Source organism: Dipteris shenzhenensis, chromosome 5 (assembly GCF_047967505.1).
Source record: "Dipteris shenzhenensis isolate YYH24624 ecotype China chromosome 5, Dip_SZ_1.0, whole genome shotgun sequence".
Taxonomy (NCBI): domain Eukaryota; kingdom Viridiplantae; phylum Streptophyta; class Polypodiopsida; order Gleicheniales; family Dipteridaceae; genus Dipteris; species Dipteris shenzhenensis.
Genome location: NC_141600.1, coordinates 31,778,032 through 31,800,142, shown reverse-complemented (window position 1 = coordinate 31,800,142; position 22,111 = coordinate 31,778,032). Strand labels below are relative to the sequence as shown.

Here is a 22,111-nt window from a genome sequence, read left to right as displayed (position 1 = left end):
TTTTTCCCATATTTGAAATTGGTATAATCAAAATCATTGATCAATGTACATGCTCAAATCAACAAACAAAGCTATCCGTGACCGGGGTAGAATAGAACACGGTCAAAAAATAGTTGAAGCAGATTATATCAAGCATAGTATCATAAGTGACAATCAATCCCACAGATAACACATTACATGAAGATGATCATAAATCAGCTGCACAAGTCATCCTGGAAGCTGAAGCTCAATTTTAAGAGCATATGCAAAAGAGTATTGGAGTCCAACTAGATGACTTGGTGAACCTTGGAGACCCCCACAACCCCAAGATAGTTTTGGTAAGTACAGGTCTCCCTCCACGTTTCAAAATGGCTTTAAAAGACTTATTGATAGAGTATAAGGACATCTTTGCTTGGCATTATACTAATATGAAGGGAGTAGACCCTAAGTTCTGTCAACACATAATCAACTTAAACCAAGATGTTGTCCCAATGATATAAGGAAGGTATAGAATGAATCCCAACTATGCAAAACAAGTTAAAGAAGAAATTGATAAGCTGTTGAGAGTGGGTTTTATATATCCTCTCTCTCACCCATGTTACATGGCTTTGAACTACTGTGATTGTGCCCAAAAAGAATGGAAAACTCAGAATATGTGTGGACTATAGAAAGCTCAATGCTACCACTAATACTAACTCTTTTCTTGTACCATTTTGTGATTCCTTACTAGATGTTGTAGCAGGTCATGAAATCTATAGTTTTCTTGATGGTTTCGGTGGTTACAATTAGATAACAATGGCACCTGAAGATAAAGACAAGACAACATTTGTCACTAAATGGGGAGTCTTTGCTTCTAATGTCATGACATTTGGTCTTAAGAATGCTCCTCCAACCTTTCAAAAGTACATCTAGGAGGTATTTGTTGAATATCTTACATCTTTCATGAAAGTCTTCCTTGATGATTTTTCAATATTTGACAAAAAAGTGGAGCATCTACAATACTTGAGTTTATGCTTTGCCATGCGTAGAATGGCTGGTCTAAACTTAAACCCAGCCAAATGTGCATTTGCTGTGAGTAGAGGAATTCCACTAGGGCACATTATCTCACAAGATGGAATGGAAATAGATCCAAACAAAGTTTCAGCCATTCAACATGCCAAACCACCCAAAAAAATCAAGCAGCTTCAGAGACTGCAAATTTTTTAGATACCTTGGTGACATTTGCTATCCTCTCACAAAACTCACACGAAAAACAGTGCCATACATTTGGGGTGATGCACAGCAATATGCTTTTAATATCCTGAAGAAAATGTTGATGATAACACTTATATTACAGCCCCCCAAACTGGAGTCTTCCATTTGAAGTCTTTGTTGATGCTTCTGATGCAGCAGTAGGTGCAGCACTTATGCAGCAAAAACACCAAAGTGGTTTAGACCAGTTTACTATGCCAGCAAAATCTTAACCAAGCATGAGAAGAACTATGCAAGCATAGAAAGGGAAGCTCTTGGAATGGTCTATGCATTGCACAAATTCAAACATTATTTAGTGGGAAACAAAGTAGATTTTCATGTGAATCATCAAGCTCTCATTTACCTAGTGAACAAACTGCAATTAACATGAAGATTGGTCAGATGGATGCTCTTGCTATAGGAATTTAACTATAGCATTGTGCATAGGCTTGGAAAGTAGCATGCAATTGCTGATTATTTGAGCCGGTTTCTATCAAGAGAAGCTCCAATAGGAATACTATATGAGCTTCCTGATGCAGGAATTTTCATGGTAAGAATTGAAGAAGCACCAAATTGGTATGATAAAATGTTGTTCTTTCTGATTGATGGTTTGATCCCTAAAATATTATCTAGGGATCAGAGAAAGAAACTTGTTTTATAGAGCAAGCCTTTCCTAGTTATTGCTAGTGTTTTGTATAGAAGAGGAATTGATCAGCAGGTAACTAGAAGATGTGTCCAAGATCATGAGCAGAAAGCTGTCTTAGCTGAAGCCCATGGAGGACCAACGGAATGACACTTTTTTGGAGACATTACAAAAGTAAGAAGATTTTGCAAGCTGGTTTATGGTGGCCTACCGTTTTAAAATATGCTCATAATTGGGCCAAAGCATGTTTGCCCTGTCAAAGAGATGACAAACCACTAGACAGTGATAGGATGCCCCATCAACCAATTTTGCTCTTGGGACCTTTTCAGAAATGGGGAGTGGACTTTATTGGATGCATCAAACCTCCAGCAAAGTTTTCAGGTGATCAATATATTTTGGGTGCCATTGTCTATTGTATGAAATGGGTTGAAGCTGTAGCACTCAAAACATGCAAGGCAAGGACTACGGCACATTTCCTTTATCATAATATTGTCACCAATTTGGTGTTCCTATTAAAATAGTGCAATTTAGAGGAACCCATTTCCTGAACAAAACAATCAGGAAGATGACTATAGCCTATTACCCACAAGCCAATGGGTAGGCTGAGAGCTCTAACAAACTGATGAAAAAGGTCTACAGAAGAACAGTGGTGGCTGATCACCCTGAGGATTGGGATCAACACTTGGATTCAGTACTGTGGGCACTTAGAACAACACACAAGGTTGCAATTGGGTTAACACCTTTCAGGTTGGTATATGGCTATGAAGCAGTAATACCTATGGAATTTTTGGCACAGGTAGCCTAAGAGTGGCAATAGATAATAGACTATCCCCAGAAGAATCCATCAATGCAAGATCAGAACAACTTTTGCAATTGTATGAGGATAGGCTAACAAGTTCACATAATACTGCTGTTATTATTCAAAAAAGGAGGGCAGCATGGATTAATAGAAACATCAAGTTCAAATTGTTCAAAAAAGGTGATTTGGCGTTAATGTTTAACACAAAGTTGTGGAAAATGCCAGGAAAGTTTAAGCTCAGATATGATGGTCCCTTCAAGGTCCTTGAAGTTTTTGATCAAGGTGCCTTCAAATCAGTTGATGTTCATGGGAATGCATTTGACAAACCAGTCAATAGTTTCAGGCTCAAACCCTATATTGGACTTGACCCCACTCAAGTAAAGATAAACACAATCTCTCTGCAACTCCGCAAAGACCTCAATCAAGATGATATATATGTTTCAGCTATTCACATTGACAAATTTATATCCATCAGACTCCACCGACACTAGCTTGACATAGACATATGAAACATGTTTCATCTACACAAACGTTCATGTATGCTCTAATCTCTACCAGTCCAATCCACTAAGTGCTGCAGGTATGCCAAACTTAAAGTGCCCACAATGGTGAGCGTGGGCCCACAACGACCATCCAACAACCATCCAACAAAGCTAACGCCTTCGACTCCAACTCCATGATGGGAACAATGCAAATGACTGAGCGCTTCGAGTACACTCTGACTTCGACCATAGTGTCCGACTCCGACGCCAATCCGACAAGCGCATACGAATGGGTGAATGTCTCCGACACCGATTTGCTGCCTGACACATGCGACATTACTCATCCCATCCGACCCCAATCCGCCGACTCACACCCAACTACGACATTCGCTTTCACTCTGCTTCATGCAAAAGCAAACAATACGCTTTCGATCTGACTACCATTTTGACATCCAACAAAGCTCTAACTTACAGAAGGGTCTCTGACAATGCCCCGACCTTACTCCAACAACAAGGGAGTCTGTCTCACATGGGCTCCATCCTCCGTACTGACAAGATAGCCAGTGGACATACTCGATATGACTCCGGCCCTTATCGACAAGCCTTTTCACTCACATGAGGCTCACACCTCCAAAGTAGCTGTTCTCCTCGATAAATTCCATCATAAAAAATACATCCTGCAGTGCTAAATGAAAACTAATAAGTAGTCCCTCACACATGCTAAAAACCACTGCTAGTTTGTTGCATGCGCCACTGACGAACTGTCCAATGCAACACAAGATTGATAGAAGCTTTTCCCATGAGCCTCCTCTACATATGGCTCCCAAACATGGCCATCGCCTTGCATTTCCTAGCACATCTGAAGAGCCAGAGCCCAGAGCCAGAGCCCAACCTCCAACTCTTGAGCACAGCAGTGCTCTTTGATGCATCAAACTTCTGATACCATTCTCTAGGCGCTTGCTTAAGACCATAGAGACTCTTCTTCAGCTTGCAAACTAAATGCTCTTTGCCCTTTTCTTCAAAGCCTTCTAGCTGCACCATGTAAATTTCCTCATGCAAATCCCCATGCAAGAAAGCTGTCTTGACATCTATCTGCATAAGCTCCATATCCTCTGATGCCACTAGTCCAAGCATGCATCTAAGTGTGGTCATCTTCACAACCGGAGATAATATCTCATCAAAGTCCACACCCTTCTCTTGCTTGAACCCTTTAGCGACCAAATGGGCCTTGTACCTAGGCACATCATCACCTGTGACCTTCAATTTGTAGTTCCATTTACATGGCAATGCTTTCTTTCCATGTGGCAAAGAAACCAAGTCCCAAGTCTTATTCTTCATAAGTGAACTCATCTCTCATTGCATAGCATACTCCCACTTGCATTGATCCTCGTGCATCATAGCCTCTTTGTAGCAAGAAGGCTCCACGCAATCAGTAAGCATCACATAGTCTACCCCTGGAACAAACTTATTAGGTGGTCTAGACACTCTAGAAGATCTTCTCAAGGCTGTCCCATCTGCATATCAGCCACATTTGGCTCATCATTTCCACCAATAGATGATCCATCATCTACCCTTGATTGTATACCTATGGGAGTACTTGGTGGTACCATTTCTTGCACATTTGGTGCATGGATAGCTTGCTGTCTATCAACATATGCAGGTGGATTCACATCCTGGAAAGTGATTCTCCTCATTTCCACATCCCTCATGGGTGCCTTATGCATCTTCTTCTCATTGAAGACCACATCATGGCTGCGTATGATCTTCTTTGCTTCCGGATCCCAGAGATGATAGCCCATCTCTCCACTTTCACCATAACCCAGAAAGATGCATTTCCTAGACTTAGGATCTAGCTTCTTTCAAAGCTCTTTTGGCACATGTGCATATGGCTCACACCCAAATATATGCAACTGAGAGTAAGAGGGCTTCTTGCCACTCCATGCCTCTTCAGGAACACCACCATCCAAACTCTTACTAGGTGATCTATTGATCACATGCACTGTAGTCTTCATTGCCTCAACCCAAAAACCACCAGAAAGACTTGCATTAGAAAGCATGCATTGCAACCTTTCTTGAATGGTACGGTTCATCTTTTCTGCAACTCGATTTTGCTCTGGAGTATGAGGGGATGTGAACTCCCTCTTAATCCCACGTGTATCATAGAAATGCTAAAAGTCATGAGAGAGATACTCTCCACCATTGTTAGTACGTAGGCATTTAAGCGTTCTACCAGACTGATTCTCAACCAAGGCTAGCCATTTCTGAAATACCCGGAACACATCACTCTTCCGAGCTATAGCATAAGCCCACACTTTCCTAGTTGCATCATCAATGAATGTCACATAGTATTCAGCCCCGCCTAATGACCATGTAGACATGGGACCACATACGTCTAAATGCACCAAATCAAGCTTTTCAACCTCTTTCTTTCCCCTTCTTTTATGGGCTGATTTAGTCTGCTTCCCATAGAGACAATGCTCGCAAAATTCATAATCAGAGAAACTCAAATGCGGTACATAACCCAAACGGCATAAGAGTTTCATTCCATTCTGGTTCATGTGCCCCAACCTGCAATGCCACAAAGAAGTGCTTGGCTGCTCGGTTATTGCAACAACATGATCAAATACCCCTAATACATGTAAGCGATACAAAGTCCCACACTTGGCACCCTTGGCCAAAAGCATGGATCCCTTCTGAATTTTCCAACTCTGAAAGCCAAAAGTGGTGTGAAAACCAGCATCATCTAGCTGACCCACTGAAATAAGACTCTTAGTCAGCTTAGGCACATGTCTCACATGTTTCAAAACAAATGTAGACCCATTTGGCAAAGAAAACTTTATGTCACCTACTCCCACTATGTCACATGCATAGTCATTTCCAAGATGCACACAACCTGTCTTTCCATTGTCATAGGTGGACAACCATTCCCTAAGGGGAGTAACATGGAATGAAGCACCAGAATCCAAAATCCAATCCTGGGAATATGCATCATCTAAAGTGGTAAGCAACTTTGTAGATAAACTAGACATGAAGAGGATGTCATTGTCACTATCATGTGTGACTGCATTGATCTCCTCGATCTTCACTTTTAAGCAATCCTTTTTCATATGGCCCTTCTTGCCACAGTGGTAACACTCAATGTTCCGTGCCCTGGATTTGCTACGAGACTTCCCTCTTTCTTGGGACTTCCCCCTGAATTGTGATCTACCCCTTTGCACATTTAAGACTGCATCCTGCTTGTTGCCGTCCATAGACTTCCGTCTAATCTCCTCGGCCAACAAGCTACCCACAATATCATCAGATTTCAGTACTCCACTAGGTGCAGAGTTACTGACAGCTGTACGGAAGGTATCCCATGAGGATGGCAATGAACATAAGAGAAATATTGCCTTAGTCTCCGCATCAAAATTCATCTTTTGAGCCTGAAGTTGGCTGAAAATAATATTGACTTCATTCAAGTGAGAAGCAATGGAGACCCCTTCCTTCACCTGCAGCTCAAACAACCTCTTCATGAGGTAAACTTTGTTAGAGGCAGTTTCCTTTTCATAAGTAGCACACAGTTTCTTCCACAAATCTTCCGTAGTCTGCTCATTTACTACTATGAAATAAACTGACTCTGCAAGATGAAGTCTAATAGTAGATTTTGCTAATGCATTCAACTCATTCCAATCATCCTCAGACATATTTGCAGGCTTAGCTTCAATCCCTGCCAAGGGTTTAATCTGCTTCTTTTGAATAAGCACATCCCTTATTTGTTCTTACCACAAAGAAAAGTTTGTCCCATCAAACTTTTTAATGCTAAAAAACTCCTTTTTAGACATGGAAGAGGATGCCATGATGCAAATAAAGCAAAATCCCAAATGCTAGTGCCTGCAAGAGAGAATGACACCAAATACCAGGTGCACCCAAATGTGTATGCCACAATAGAGTGAAATATCACCAAAACTCAAAGCTCAAAGCATCAAAAGATGCATCTAACTCATGTGCATATACTATGCATCCATATGAGCAAATCTGGCCCAAAAGAAAATACTAACTGCAATGGCAATCCAAAATGCCAATAAGTGCCAAATGACTTAAGCATAAATACCGTCCACTGGCATATGCATCAATAATATCTCATCCAAGAGAGCATAGCACTATCAGTGCATCACCTGCAATGTGTCAAAGCTGTCCCTCAACATAAAATAGCATCCATGTGCAAAGCGTCCATAAAAATAGCATCCCACAAGGCAATTTAGGCCTATCAGCGCATCCAATAAGGACCGCAATGCATCCAAATGGCCTATAAATCATCCACTGCGACCCAATGCATACCACAAATGAGTGCACACTACTCAAATTGCAACCAGAGTGATCTGCATAAGGCATGCTCAAGAAATCATAGTCCCACGGTAATGACCACTACTGAAAATAGAACCTGAGATGCCTCAAAACATGGGCACCATTGCATAATCGGACTCGGCAAGACAATCTACAAATATCTCTCTTCTGCCAGAACTCCAAAATCCCAACCGATGAGTGAGAAATGGGAGTTAACACTTATCCACTGCCATGTGGCATAAATCTAAGGTTTCAAAACCTTAGAATGAAAAATGCATAATAGAGAGACAAAATTGAATACACAGAGATCTATAACTCTGAAAATCCTCCACCAAATTGCACAAGAACTAATAGGTAGGGGTCTTTGGGTGTCCGAAACGCAATGGGACAGACGGTTTTGGAAACCGTGGTCTTAATCACTGGGTCCAACACACAGACTGAAACACGTTTTTGGAAACAGAGCTGTTTGTAAACTCCACCGGAGTGCAAATGATGAGTAACATAGAAGTTTTAGGATCTCCTGAGTCCACTGGAATTGACAGATCTGCAAATGGTTGCTCTAAACTTGAGTTCCAACACCCGGGCAAAAAACGCAGAAACTGACACAGTGAGCCAGAAATCCAATGAAATGATCCCAGATTCAAGAATGAAGGTGTTTCCAAGCTCCTGAAGTGAAGTGGACACCAAAAGCAAGCAATAGTTGCCTCTACAAGTCAATACGGAGTCTCTGTCATCGAACAGAATAGGGAAAAGCTCAAAAAACAACTTTTTCTTTGAAAACACTTAACAAGCTCTCAAAACCACTTCGCAAAACCAAAGTGACTTTTCCAAAGGTTTCTCCAAGGTCTCTACACACTCGGATGCAAGTAAAGTCACCCACAAAGCTTCCCACAGAGCTTCTCCTTCCTTCCACAGAGTTGCTGAGCTTCAAGCATTCATGCATGCTCAGCTAGATTACCCGGGCTCTGATACCAGTTGAGAGTGCTCTCAATGGAAGTAAGAACGGAAGAAGGAGAGAGAGAGAGAGAGAGACAGAGAGCCACACAAGTTTTGGTGGGTGTAGAACCACCCTAATCTTCTTTTTCATTCATTTATATATGTGTTTGAGTATTGTACATAACCGGGGTAAAGGCACAGTGACCTTTAACCCCCACACCATCATCTACCCTTGATTGTATACCTGTGGGAGTACTTGGTGGTACCATTTCTTGCACATTTGGTGCATGGAAAGCTTGCTGTCTATCAACATATGTAGGTGGATTCACATCCTGGAAAGTGATTCTCCTCATTTCCACATCCCTCATGGGTGCCTTATGCATCTTCTTCTATTGAAGAATACATTATGGCTGCGTATGATCTTCTTTGCTTCTGGATCCCAGAGATGATAGCCCATCTCTCCACTTTCACCATAACCCAGAAAGATGCATTTCCTAGACTTAGGATCTAGCTTCTTTCGAAGCTCTTTCGGCACATGTGCATATGCCTCACACCCAAATATACGCAAATGAGAGTAAGAGGCCTTCTTGCCACTCCATGCCTCTTCAGGAATACTGCCATCCAAACTCTTACTAGGTGATCTATTGATCCCATGCACTGCAGTCGTCATTGCCTCAGCCCAAAAACCACCAGAAAGACTTGCATTGGAAAGTATGCATTGCAACCTTTCTTGAATGATATGATTCATCTTTTCTGCAACTAGATTTTGCTCAGGAGTACGAGGGGATGTGAGCTCCCTCTTAATCCCACGTGTATCACAGAAATGCTAAAAGCATGAGAGAGATACCTTCCACCATTGTCAGTTCGTAGGCATTTAAGCATTCTACCTGATTGATTCTCAACCAAGGCCAGCCATTTCTGAAATACCTAGAACACATCACTCTTCCGAGCTATAGCATAAGTCCACACTTTCCTAGTTGCATCATCAATGAACGTCACATAGTATTTAGCCTCGCCTAATGACCGTGTAGGCATGGGACCACATATGTCTGAATGCACCAAATCAAGCTTTTCAACCTCTTTCTTTTCCCTTCTTTTATGGGCTGATTTAGTCTGCTTCACATAGAGATAGTGCTCACAAAATTCAAAATAAGAGAAACTGAAATGCGGTACATAACCCAAATGGCATAAGAGTTTCATTCCATTCTGGCTCATGTGCCCCAACTTGCAATACCATAAAGAAGTGCTTGGCTGGTTGGTTATTCCAACAACATGATCAAATACCCCTGATACATGTAAGGGATACAAAGTCCCACACTTGGCACCCCTGGCCAAAAGCATAGAGCCCTTTTGAATTTTCCAATTCTAAAAGCCAAAAGTGGTGTGAAAACCAGCATCATCTAGCTGACCCACTGAAATAAGACTCTTGGTCAACTTAGGTACATGTCTCACCTGTTTCAAAATAAATGCACACCCATTTGCAAAAGAAAACTTTATGTCACCTACTCCCACTATGTCACATGCATAGTCATTTCCAAGATGCACACAACCTGTCTTTCCAGTGTCATAAGTGGAGAACCATTCCCTATGGGGAGTAACATGGAATGAAGCACTAGAATCCAAAATCCAATTCTGGGAATATGCATCATCTGAAGTGGTAAGCAACTCTCTAGATAAACTAAACATGAAGAGAACGTCATTGTTACTATCATGTGTGATTGCATTGATCTCCTCGATCTTCACTTTTCCTTTGTCCTCCCTTGGACTCTCTTCGTTCTGATTTGCACCCTAATTTGCATTCTTTTTCTTATCCTTTTGTTCTCTTTTCAGCTTGTAGCAATCCTTTTTCATATGGCCCTTCTTGCCACAGTGGTAACACTCAATGTTCCGTGCCCTGGATTTGCTACGAGACTTCCCTCTTTCTTGGGACGTCCCCCTGAACTGTGGTCTGCCCCTTTGCACATTTAAGGCTACATCTTGCTTGTTGCCGTCCATAGACTTCCGTCTAATCTTCTCCGCCAAAAAGCTACCCACAACATCATCAAATTTCAGTACTCCACTAGGTGCAGAGTTACTGACAGCTGTACGGAAGGTATCCCATGAGGATGGCAATGAACATAAGAGAAATATTGCCTTAGTCTCCGCATCAAAATTCATCTTCTGAGCCTGAAGCTGGATGAAAATAATATTGACTTCATTCAAGTGAGAAGCAATGGAGACCCCTTCCTTCATCTGCAGCTCAAACAACCTCTTCATGAAGTAAACTTTATTAGAGGCAGTTTCCTTTTCATAAGTGGCACACAGTTTCTTCCACAAATCTTCCGTAGTCTGCTCATTTACTACTATGAAATAAACTGACTTTGCAAGATGGAGTCTAATAGTAGATTTTGCTAATGCGTCCAACTCATTCCAATCATCCTCAGACATATTTGCAGGCTTAGCTTCAATCCCTGCCAAGGGTTTAATCTGCTTCTTTTGAATAAGCACATTCCTTATCTGTTCTTTCCACAAAGAAAAGTTTGTCCCATCAAACTTTTTAATGTTGAAAAACTCCTTTTTAGACATGGAAGAGGATGCCATAATGCAAATAAAGCTAAATCCCAAATGCTTGTGCCTACAAGAGAGATTCACACCAAATACCAGGTGCACCCAAATGTGTATTCCACAATAGAGTGAAATATCACCAAAACTCATGTCTCAAAGCATCTGACTCATGTGCATATACTATGCATCCATATGAGCAAATCTGGCCCAAAAGAAAATGCCAACTGCAATGGCAATCCAAAATGCCAATAAGTGCCAAATGACTCAAGCATAAACACCGTCCACTGGCATATGCATTAATAATATCTCATCCAAGAGAGCATAGCACTATCAGTGCATCACCTGCAATGTGTCAAAGCTGTCCCTTAACATAAAATAGCATCCATGTGCAAAGCGTCCATAAAAATAGCATCCCACAAGGCAATTTGGGCCTATCAGCGCATCCAATAAGGACCGCAATGCATCCAAATGGCCTATAAATCATCCACTGCAACCCAATGCACACCAGAAATGAGGCACACTGCTCAAACTGCAACCAGAGTGATCTGCATAAGGTATGCGCAAGAAATCATAGTCCCATGGTAATGACCACTACTAAAAATAGAACCTGAGATGCCTCAAAACATGGGCGCCATTGCATAATTGGACTCAGCAAGAAAATCTGCAAATATCTCTCTTCTGTCAGAACTCCAAAATCCCAACCGATGAGTGAGAAATGTGAATCAACACTTATCCATTGCCATGTGGCATAAATCTAAGGTTTCAAAACCTTAGAATGAAAAATGCATAACAGAGAGACGAAATCGAATACATAGAGATCTATAACTCTGAAAATCCTCCACCGAATCACGTAAGAATTGACAGGTAGGGGTTTTTGGGCATCCGGAACGCAATGGGACAGACGGTTTTGGAAGCCGTGGTCTCAATCACTGGGTCCAACACACGGATTGACAAACGTTTTTGGAAAGAGAGTTGTTTGTAAACTCCATCGGAGTACAAATGATGAGCAACATAGAAGTTTTAGGACCTCTTAAGTCCACCAGAACTTATAGATCTGCAAATGGTTGCTCTAAACTTGAGTTGCAACACCCGGGCAGAAAAACGCAGAAACTGACACAGTGAGTCAAAAATCCAATGAAATGATCCCAGATTCAAGAATGAAGGTGTTTCCAAGCTCCTAAAGTGAAGTGGATACCAAAAGCAAGCAATAGTTGCCTCTATAAGTCAATACGGAGTCTCTGTCATCGAACGGAATAGGGAAAAGCTCAAAAAACGTCTTTTTCTTTGAAAATACTTAACAGGCTCTCAAAACCACTTCGCAAAACCAAAGTGACTTTTCCAAAGGTTCCTCCAAGGTCTCTACACACTCGGATGCAAGTAAAGTCACCCACAAAGCTTCCCGCAGAGCTTCTCCTTCCTCCCACAGAGCTGCTGAGCTTCAAGCATTCACACACGCTCAGCTAGCTCAGCCGGGCTCTGATACCAATTGAGAGTGCTCTCAACGGAAGCAAGAACAGAAGAGGGAGAGAGAGAGACAGAGAGCCACACAAGTTTTGGTGGGTGCAGAACCACCCTAATCTTCTTTTTCATTCATTTATATATGTGTTTGAGTATTGTACATAACCAGGGTAAAGGCACAGTGACTTTTAACCCCCACACATACTGCTGATATTATTCAAAAAAGGAGGGCAGCATGGATTAATAGAAACATCAAGTTCAAATTGTTCAAAAAATGTGATTTGGTGTTAATGTTTAACACAAAGTTGGGGAAAATGCCAGGAAAGTTCAATCTCAGATATGATGGTCCCTTCAAGGTGCTTGAAGTTTTTGATCAAGGTACCTTCAAATCAGCTGACGTTCATGGGAATGCATATGACAAACCAGTCAATAGTTTCAGGCTCAAACCCTATATTGGACCTGACTGCACTCAAGCAAAGATAAACACAATCTCTCTGCAACTCTACAAAGACCTCAATCAAGATGATAAATATGTTTCAACGACTATTCACATTAACGAATTTATATCCATCAGACTCCAACTGTAGTCCAACACTAGTCTGACATAGACATATGAAACATGTTGTTTCATCTACACAAACATTCAGGTATGCTCTAATGCCTACCAGCCCAATCCACTAAAAGTTGCAGGTACGCCAAACTTAAACGAAGCACCCACAGTGGTGAGCCTGGGCCCAACGACCATCTGACAACCGTCAAACAAAGCCAGATTTGACTCTGACTCTAATCCGATGGATACAACACAAACAACTGAGCACTCCAAGTACACTCTGACTTCAACCACAGTGTCCGATTTCGACGCCAATCCGACAAGCGCCTAGGAATGGGTGAATGTCTCCGTCGACCCCAATCCACCCAACACATGCGTTATTACTCATCCCATCCGACCCCACTCCGACTCACATCCAACTACGACATCCGCTTTCGCTCTGCTTCATGCAAAAGTGAAGAATACGACTTCAATCCGACTACCATTTCACCATCCAACACAGCTCCAACAACAAGGGAATTTGTCTCACACGTGCTCCATCCTCCGTACCGATAGGACAGCCACTGGATGTACTCAGTATGAATCCGACCCTTATCGCCAAGCCTTTTCACTCACATGAGGCTCACACCTCCACAATAGCCGTTCTGCTCGACCTCTCGCCGACAAACTCCATCATCAAAAATACATCTCGCAGTGCTAAATGAAAGCTGATAAGTAGTTCCTCACACATGCCAAAAATCACTGCCAGTTTGTTGCATGTGCCACTGACAACACCACAAGATCAACAGAAGCTTTTCCCACGAGCCTTCTCTACATATGGCACCCAAACGTGGCCATCGCCTCACATTTCCTAGCACATCCGAAGAGAGCCCAACCTCCAACTCTTGAGCACAGTAGCGCAGCCATGGCTCCTAAGCAATCTCTCAACCCTACTTGAAAAAGCCCACGGCAAATCTCGACTACGGAGATTATCGACATACCCGATTTGGAGGAGATGGAATCAAATGACGAACCGCCACTTCCACCACAGAAAAAGTAGATGCTCACAGTAGGCTTCGCACATTTCAAGCTTTCAATCATAAATGAGGAGATTGTCTATAAAAAGGATGTCGACTCTGACATGCAAAAGGAGTTCGGCCCGCCAGAGACACAAAAGAACTACTTTTTCATCAATAACGTACAAGATTTGAGGAGACGATAGCAATTTGTGTGGTATCTTGAACGGATGTAGCTACTCATCAAGACTAATAGTATGACCAGAGACTCCTATGCTACCCACAATGCCATTGAGAAGGGAACCAAGATTTCATGGGCTCATCTGCTACACTCTTAACTAATGAGCAAAATTGCTAGAAAAGACTTGTTGAGTGCCTCCAATGCTCATTCAAAGATAGGGCCATTCATTGTAGCATTATTCAAATTTGCTAGCCATATGGATGCAAAGGGCTTGGAGGGACTTGTAGGCATCCCCACAACAGAAGCTAAAGAGTCTAATTAGAGAAGGAGTACAGGCATTGAGTCAGAACATGCACTCAGAGTTTTACAAGACTATGTTGATGAACAGAGGAAAATTCAATTGCAGCTAAAGTAACAAGTACAAGAATTAACAGAGGGCAAGAAGGCTGGACATGAATACATGCTGAAGCAGGCCAACATGTAGAAAAAGCTACATGCCACACAGTTAGAACTAGAAGAAGTCAAGAGGGAACATGCACAGTAGAGAACTGTGCAAGAGAAACAAGTCTCCAAATTCACTGCCCAGGTGAGAGTCCAAAAACAATGCCTACCTACTGTCACGACTTGGTTGGAAGAAATGAAGGCAGAGTTTTTTCTACAATTGGATCGAATGGGTGCAGCCCATTGCGACTTGAACATTGAGAATCTGTTACTCAAGGAAGAGATAAATGCCGTTGAAGGGGTTGATCAGAAACTCAGGGAAATGGCAGAGGAGCATGTGCAAATGGAGTGAAAATATAATTCATTCATGGTCCTATGCTTTTATTTTGTACAATTTTCATTGGATGATATTATATTTTATGGCTTCACAGCGTTGGCATTTTTTTTATAAAATGGCGGCACCATATTTTGTATGTGCTCTTGCATTGTACTTGAGTATATGCTCAAGTACAATGGTGACACCATATTTTTGCACGTGCTCTTGCATTGTACTTGACGACATGATGATGATATGCATGTAGGTTAGTTTTTCTTTATTGCGAACTAAGTCCTTCCTTTGGGGTATGGTAGATAGCCATGTTTGGAGGTAGGTTGAACATTGGTTTTGCACCAAGTTCTTCTCTTTATCAAGTGAAAGGTCTATTATATTCCATTATAATGGTCCTACAAATGATTCATTGGGTTCAGATAGATAGAATTTTAACAAAAGCTAACCACTCCAAGTGTGCTAGTGTTAGCAGTGGAAATATTCACTAACTCTAATGTTAGGGAGCACTCACCAATAAAGTGTATTTACATTATGGGATGTAGGTAGTAGATTTACTTGATGCTTGGACACTCTATGGTGGCTTGTGGTTTTGGAAGGGGAGAATTAGCCTCTGTGGTGATGCTAGCCTCCTTGAGGATTTATGGTGGAGTAGGACATTTCTTACAGTGGGGACCCAACTGCATTAATGGATCTTCCCCGAGCAAGGACAAAGGGTTGTGCTCTTGGCTTCAACTTTGGGAAAAAAATAGGGTTGATTAGAGATCAATAATGTGGTTGGCTAAGCAATACCATTTGAGTAACAGAGAAAAAGCCCTCATCTTGTAGGTGTTAAATAGCATTCCTAAAAGCTGGACAACAAATGGCGTTCCTTCTTTGATGTGGAGGCTACCAAAAATCTTAGCAAAGGTAGTGTATAGGAAATTGATGGAGAGTAGGACCATGTTTGGACACCTAAATGCTAAAATAAAAATGAGGAGGTTGCCGAAACGGTGGTCACATATGTTGAAAGATAGGTTGAAAGATATATGGAAAGGTTGCAGGATGAGAAAGGCCTTTTTTATGTTTTGTAAGGTCTTAAAAATGTGGCTTCCTCTCAAATGTAGAGTTTCCGGGCGGAAGAATATAAATCTATGTTGCCCTCTGTGTGGCCTAGCTTTTTAGGGTTTATCCCATCTCTTCTGTTCTTGTGTGATTGCCCAGAGGGTTTGGTATAGAGTTTGTGGCTCTATCATAGGTGGGATTAAGCTCTATCATAGTTGTGGGATTGATGGGCAGATCAATATCTGTCAAAAGCGGAGGCTAAGCGGAGGCTTGGGGATACAAGAAACCTTACGTAAACTTTATCTCCGTGCTGGCCATATGTACGTCTAGTGGTATTAGGTGGTATCTAGTCGGTTCAAAATAAAGTGGTATTTGATTTCACTTTAGGTCATGGGTTTAGAGGAAATGCAGTTCTAGGGGGGGGTTAAGACGATGCTATCATATTTTGGTAATAATGTTGGTGTATATGCTAAATTGGTTTGGGGATGGTTCATGGAACTTGGTCGAGTAGTAGTGTAGCTTGCTCCTATGCAACGTAGGTTGTGGAAAGTCTACCCTAAACTCCAAGCAAGGCTGTAATGTTTTTGATGTTTTAGTAATAAAGGATGGCATTTTTGCCCCAAAATAAAAACCCCACACCTAGTTTTATCATGGAGATATCTTTCGGGATTATCATGGAATAAAGTATTGCATTATAATTCAGCTTGTGTATCTCTGGATGAATCTCTTTCTCTCTTCATCTTAGGGGGCTTTCTCAACCCAAACAAGAGGCAAATGCAATTGTTATGCCATTCTTTTAATTTTGTTGCCTTGGAAAATCTTCATGTAAAGCAAGGCTCACCATCATGCTCCTTTCTTTTAATTTTGTTTCCTCCTAAAGTCTTCAGACGAAGCAAGCCTCACCATCATCATTAGTTCTTTAAAAATTTTTGCCTTGCTAAAATCTTCCCATGAAGGAGACTCACATTCTCATTGCATCTCTTTTCTCCCTATCTCGATCCCACTCACAATCCTATTGGCTCACTTTTCTTGCATATCGATTCCCACCCCCCTCACATAATTTGATCCCTATTGCCAACTTGTTGCACTTGGCATCCCTTCACACCCCACTCAGACAATCCTATTGCCCCACTTTTCCCCTTCAAGAACTACAAATCATGTGCTTTAAGAAAAGTCAATCTTCATCCTTAGTTTAAATTAAATGCATGATCCTTGAATATCCTTTCTTCCAAGTGCATAGATTATAAGAATGGGTTTACTGCAGAGTTTTATTGGGTTTTTTGGGATCTTATTAAGTTAGATTATGTTGCAATGGTAAATGACTCCGGGTTGAAGGTGACTTTGTCCCAGGATGTTAATGTCAAGCTGGCAAACTTGTTCCCAAAGAAATGAAGTAGGATGAGGCCATCACTACCCATTGGCCCCAACCCTATTTGCCATCTGTAATGTTCCATTGAATGTGGCCATTTAAAAGGCTATGAAGGATGGAGTAGTTAGATGCTTGAGGTTGCCTTCTAGGACTCTTTAGTGGCCAATTTTTTGCTGATGGCATGATCTCTGTTTCAATGGAGGACCACAAGAGTCTAGCAAACATGTCTTTAGTGAGATGATGAACAGATTTTGTGAGGTAAACGGGTCAATCTGTAACTAGCCCAAGTCGTTTATCTTGACAATGAACATAGTTCCTAAGCTTGAATGGCTAAATGGTTTCCTAGGACCATGGGTTAACCGGGGAGTTATTATTAGGTATCTTGGAGCTCCATTGGAGGTGGGGGTTATCATCAGGTAGATATTCGAGTGGTTAAGGGATAAGATTACATTGAAATTAAGGCAATGGTGTGGGGTTACCATGGGGTGGAGTGCTAGGATTCTTGTGTTGAAGCATGTTCTCTCTTTGCCCACTACTTACTTGGCATCCATCTAGAGGTTTAGAAAGTCACATTGGTTGGAAATAGAGAAGACTTTGAGGGCATTTGTTTGGTTGGAGGATGCTTGCAACATGAAATGGCACTATGTGCCTTGGGAAGCATTAAAATCTCCCAAGGCAGGGGGTGCTGGGAGTCCATAAAGCTGATAAGAAGAATGTTGCATTGCTATCTAAATGATTGCCAACAATATTGGAATGTGAGGCTCCTTGGATTAAATGTATTAAAGTGGTTTGTGGAGAAAAGAGTGGGCAGGAAGGTTGGTATGTGGGAAAACCTCACTCGGTATGAGAAGATATGTTCAAGGTTTCCTCTTAAGATTTGGGGGTCGAATTTGGTAGCAGTTTTACTTGATGCTTGGAAATTCTATGGTGGCTTATGGTTTTGGAAGGGGAGAACTAGCCTGTGTGGTGATGCTAGCCTCCATGAGGATTTATGGTGGAGTAGGAGAGTTTCTTACAATGGAGACCCAATTGCAGAATGGCTCTTCCCCGAGCAAGGACAAAGGGTGGTGCTCTTGGCTTCAACTTTGGGACGAACATACAGCTGATTAGAGATTAATAATATGGTTGGCTGAGCAATACAATCTAATAATAGAAAAGAAGCCCGCATCTTATAGGTAGTAAATAGCATTCCTGAAAGCTGGACAACAAACGGTGTTCCTTCTTTGATGTGGAGAATCAACCAATGGAATGTAGAGGGTCGCGCTACAGAAAATCTCAGCAAAAGTAGCGTATAGGAAAGTGATGGAGAGTAGGACCATGTTTGGAAATCTCAATGCTAAATTAAAAAAGAGAAGGTTGCTGAAATGGTGTTCAGATAGGCTGAAAGAAATTTGAAAAGGTTGCAGGGTGAGAAAGGCCATTTTTATGTTGTGCAAGGTAGTACACATGTGGCTTCCTCTTAAGTGTAGAGTTGTCGGGTGAAAGAATATAAATCTATGCTGCTCTATGTGTGGCTTGGCTTTTTACGATTTATCCCATCTCTTCAGGTCTTGTGTGATTGCCCAGAGGGTTTGGTATAGAGTTTTTGGCTCTATCAGAGGTGGGATTAAGCTCTATCACAATTGTGGGATCAATGGGCGGATTCAACATGTGTTCAAAGCGGATGCTGGTTCTCATTGGGGATCTTACGTGGACTTTATCTGCATGCTGGCCATATGTACAGCTAGCAATATTACTTGGCATATGGTCGGTTCAAATAAAGTGGTATTTGGTTTCGGTTTAGGTCTTAGGTTCATAGAAAATGCAATTCTAGGGGGGGTTAAGATGATGCTATCATATTTTGGTAATAATGTTCGTGTATATGCTGAATTGGTTTGGAGGTGGTTCATGGAGTTGGGTGGAGTAGTAGTGTAGCTTGCTCCTATGCAACGTAGGTTGTGGGCAGTCTACCCATAACTTCAGCCAAGGCTGTAATGTTTTTGATGTTATAATAACAAAGGCCGGCATTTTTGCCACCAAAATAAAAAACCCACACCTACTTTTATCATGGACATTACTTTTGGGATTATCATGGGATAAAGTATTGCATTATAATTCAGCTTGTGTATCTCTATATGAATGTCTCTTTCTCTCTTAGACTTTAGGGGGCTTTCTTCCAAGTGCACAGATTATAAGAATGCTTCCATCTCTAATTGAAAACCGATACAATCTCACCTCGAGGTACACTCAGGAGTTGGATTGCAAAGAAAATAAGGACCATCGACCCAACCAATACTTTTTTCATAGAACAAGAAGTTCCCTCCTTTCCACCGACGACTTTCTTACCAGAGAGTCGATTTGCTCATGGGTGTCTTCCTATCACTATTGGTGAGAATGAATTCCCTCTTGATTTCAAGCCACGCTTATATTTGCACCAGGAGGCTTGTCTTGAACAATTTGCTAGCCTTGTTAACATCAGTGTCAACTAATGTTGCACCCCTAAAAAATGCCAAAATATTGATAAAGGATCCGTTTGTTCGAAATCCAATTTGTGCTTTTATGGCCTCAAAGGCACGGCAAAGTGATCTCCAAAGGTCACTTCATTTGGCATGGCAAGGCTCAAGGTTATAGATTGTGGCCATAGAGAATAATTATGCGAGCTAGGAGCCATACCTAGTTTAATTGGGGAGGTGTTTTTGAGCAGGAGAAGTTGTGCCTACGAGGTGCCTGAGCTTATAACTACTCTGCTAACCTACAAGGTTGCTAGCTTGTAAGCTACTTATCAAGAATATCGACAACCCTCATTCTTACCTCCTTATTTCCGTTATTGCAAAAAGTCCTTATCAAGAATATCAACAACCCTCATTCTTACCTCCTTATTTCCGTTATTGCAAAAAGTCCACTTTACTTGTTGGGAGATAAGGTAACGAGTTGTTGGTGAGCACCTCCCGGAGAAGATCTAGACAAGTACAAGGTGCCTATAGGATAGGTTTCACCCTTGCCAAATTCGATTGGTAGCCTCTCCACGTCGGGAATTTGTCCTTGAACCTTTCTAAAAGCCACGCCCATTAACACGTCAAATAATGTAGGGACACCTAGTAATTTCAAGACTTTGCACTTTGGTAGTTTTAACCATCCCTTAGTTGCCTGAAGAGAAGAGGTTGTGATCATCTGCCAGTAGTGTGCAATGATTCTATTTTTGAGTGATTAGGCTAAGTTCCATGCTTCCAAATTAAGTATTAAATGTATTAGGCTTCAATTTCTAAAGGATACGAAAAGCGATGGAGAGGGATGCATGCAACAGATGGTGGACACGTGGCATAATTACCCCATAAGCAGCACTGCAAAAGGGGGTGAGGGGAGGGCTCTCTTAGCGGAGCCTGCGAGTGCCTACTCTTCATACCTTTCTCGGCCTTTTGGCTAAGATCAAGTGTAGTATCTGTTCTTATCAGTTTAATATCTGATACGTGACCCATCGGGTCACATGATATTAACCTAATTTCTTTCAGGGGGCAGCCCCATCCGGCAGCTTGCTGCCCGGGACTGCGAGCGTCGCCTCTGTCTTGCACTACCTCAGAGGCCTGGCGCACCCCTTCTCCCTCGGGAGACCCCAATCCAAATCCTAACAAGGAAGGACGCACACGACCGAGGACGCGGACGCTTCCAATCAGGCCTGCACTCTCCCCTTTGCGCAGAGCCAAATGTACCTAGTCCTTTGTGTTAGTGAAGTCAGATGTCGTCCCCAGAGCAATTCGTTGGTCGTTCCAGAGAAGCTGCAGATTGGAGATGTGGGCTATGCTGATAGGAAAGTGGCCGGAGGTTGAACGTCCACAGATTGGGTGAGTGTAGATGGCTGGTTGTGTTGAGAAGAAAGGCGCTTGTGGCGGATTGCCGTACCTACTGTTGCTGTCTCACGGGTTGCTCCATTAGTAGGAAGGAAGTTGGCAATTTCCAATTCTTGACAAGAATCACTTTACGATTCAGAACGTGAGAAGAGAGTACAGATCGCCAACCGACTCCAATGCAGCAACGGTCTTTCATGCCAATCGAGAAAGCAACACTAGACTATCTGCGTATGGCTTGAATCATCGAGGTCAACCATCACTAGACTATCTGCGTATGGCCTGGGAAGGGTGATGCATGATGGAACTCAGGCACACATATATGATGAGGATGCGGAGGGGGTGATGGGAGTGAATGAATTGCACATGGTCAACTGATGGTGTTGCCAGGGGGCAAAGGTGCAATTCTTACCCGACCATATATTTAAATGCTACGTGACCGAATAGGAACTTACAGACAATTCGTGACCGAATAGGAACTTACAGACAATTCTCTATGGACTTAAATGCGATGACTCTCAGATGTCCCTCACAAAGGCAAAAAGGGGATTGGTGTTGCAAGGCATCAACAACACACCGATTTGGTTAACTGTGTCAAGATACGTGGCTATAAAAGTCAAGAAGCAGAGTCAGAGATGGGCACAACCCATCTAGCTGAGGATGTTGATATGCATCTGGTATTTTCAGAGTATGCGGGTAATTCAATGAGACCTTTGATCACATGGGACTGAGGATTGTTGATGGGCATGTATGATCCTCCGAATATGTCTTGGTCCCATACTATGGTCCTTTGGAACCTGAACCCTCATGATGACAGTGTTGTCTACTTGATTTGACGATCTTCAAATGGTGACAATTTCTTTTAGAACAATTAAATCAAACAGCCTCTAGCAGCAAAAAGGGTCACTCCGTATGCTGGGGAAAAATCGCAGATGAACCTTGTAGTTGACATCAAGGAAGAGACAAACCCTTGCAGTTGACATCATCTAAA

The 22,111-nt window shown here is 42.1% G+C and overlaps 1 non-coding gene across 1 annotated transcript; it reads left to right on the top strand.

Moving 5' to 3' along the window:
• Positions 1–20,677: 20,677 nt before the first annotated feature.
• Positions 20,678–20,873, top strand: LOC147901888 (U2 spliceosomal RNA). Its single transcript, XR_015541102.1, has one exon. It is a non-coding gene; the product is annotated as a U2 spliceosomal RNA (small nuclear RNA).
• Positions 20,874–22,111: the final 1,238 nt, after the last annotated feature.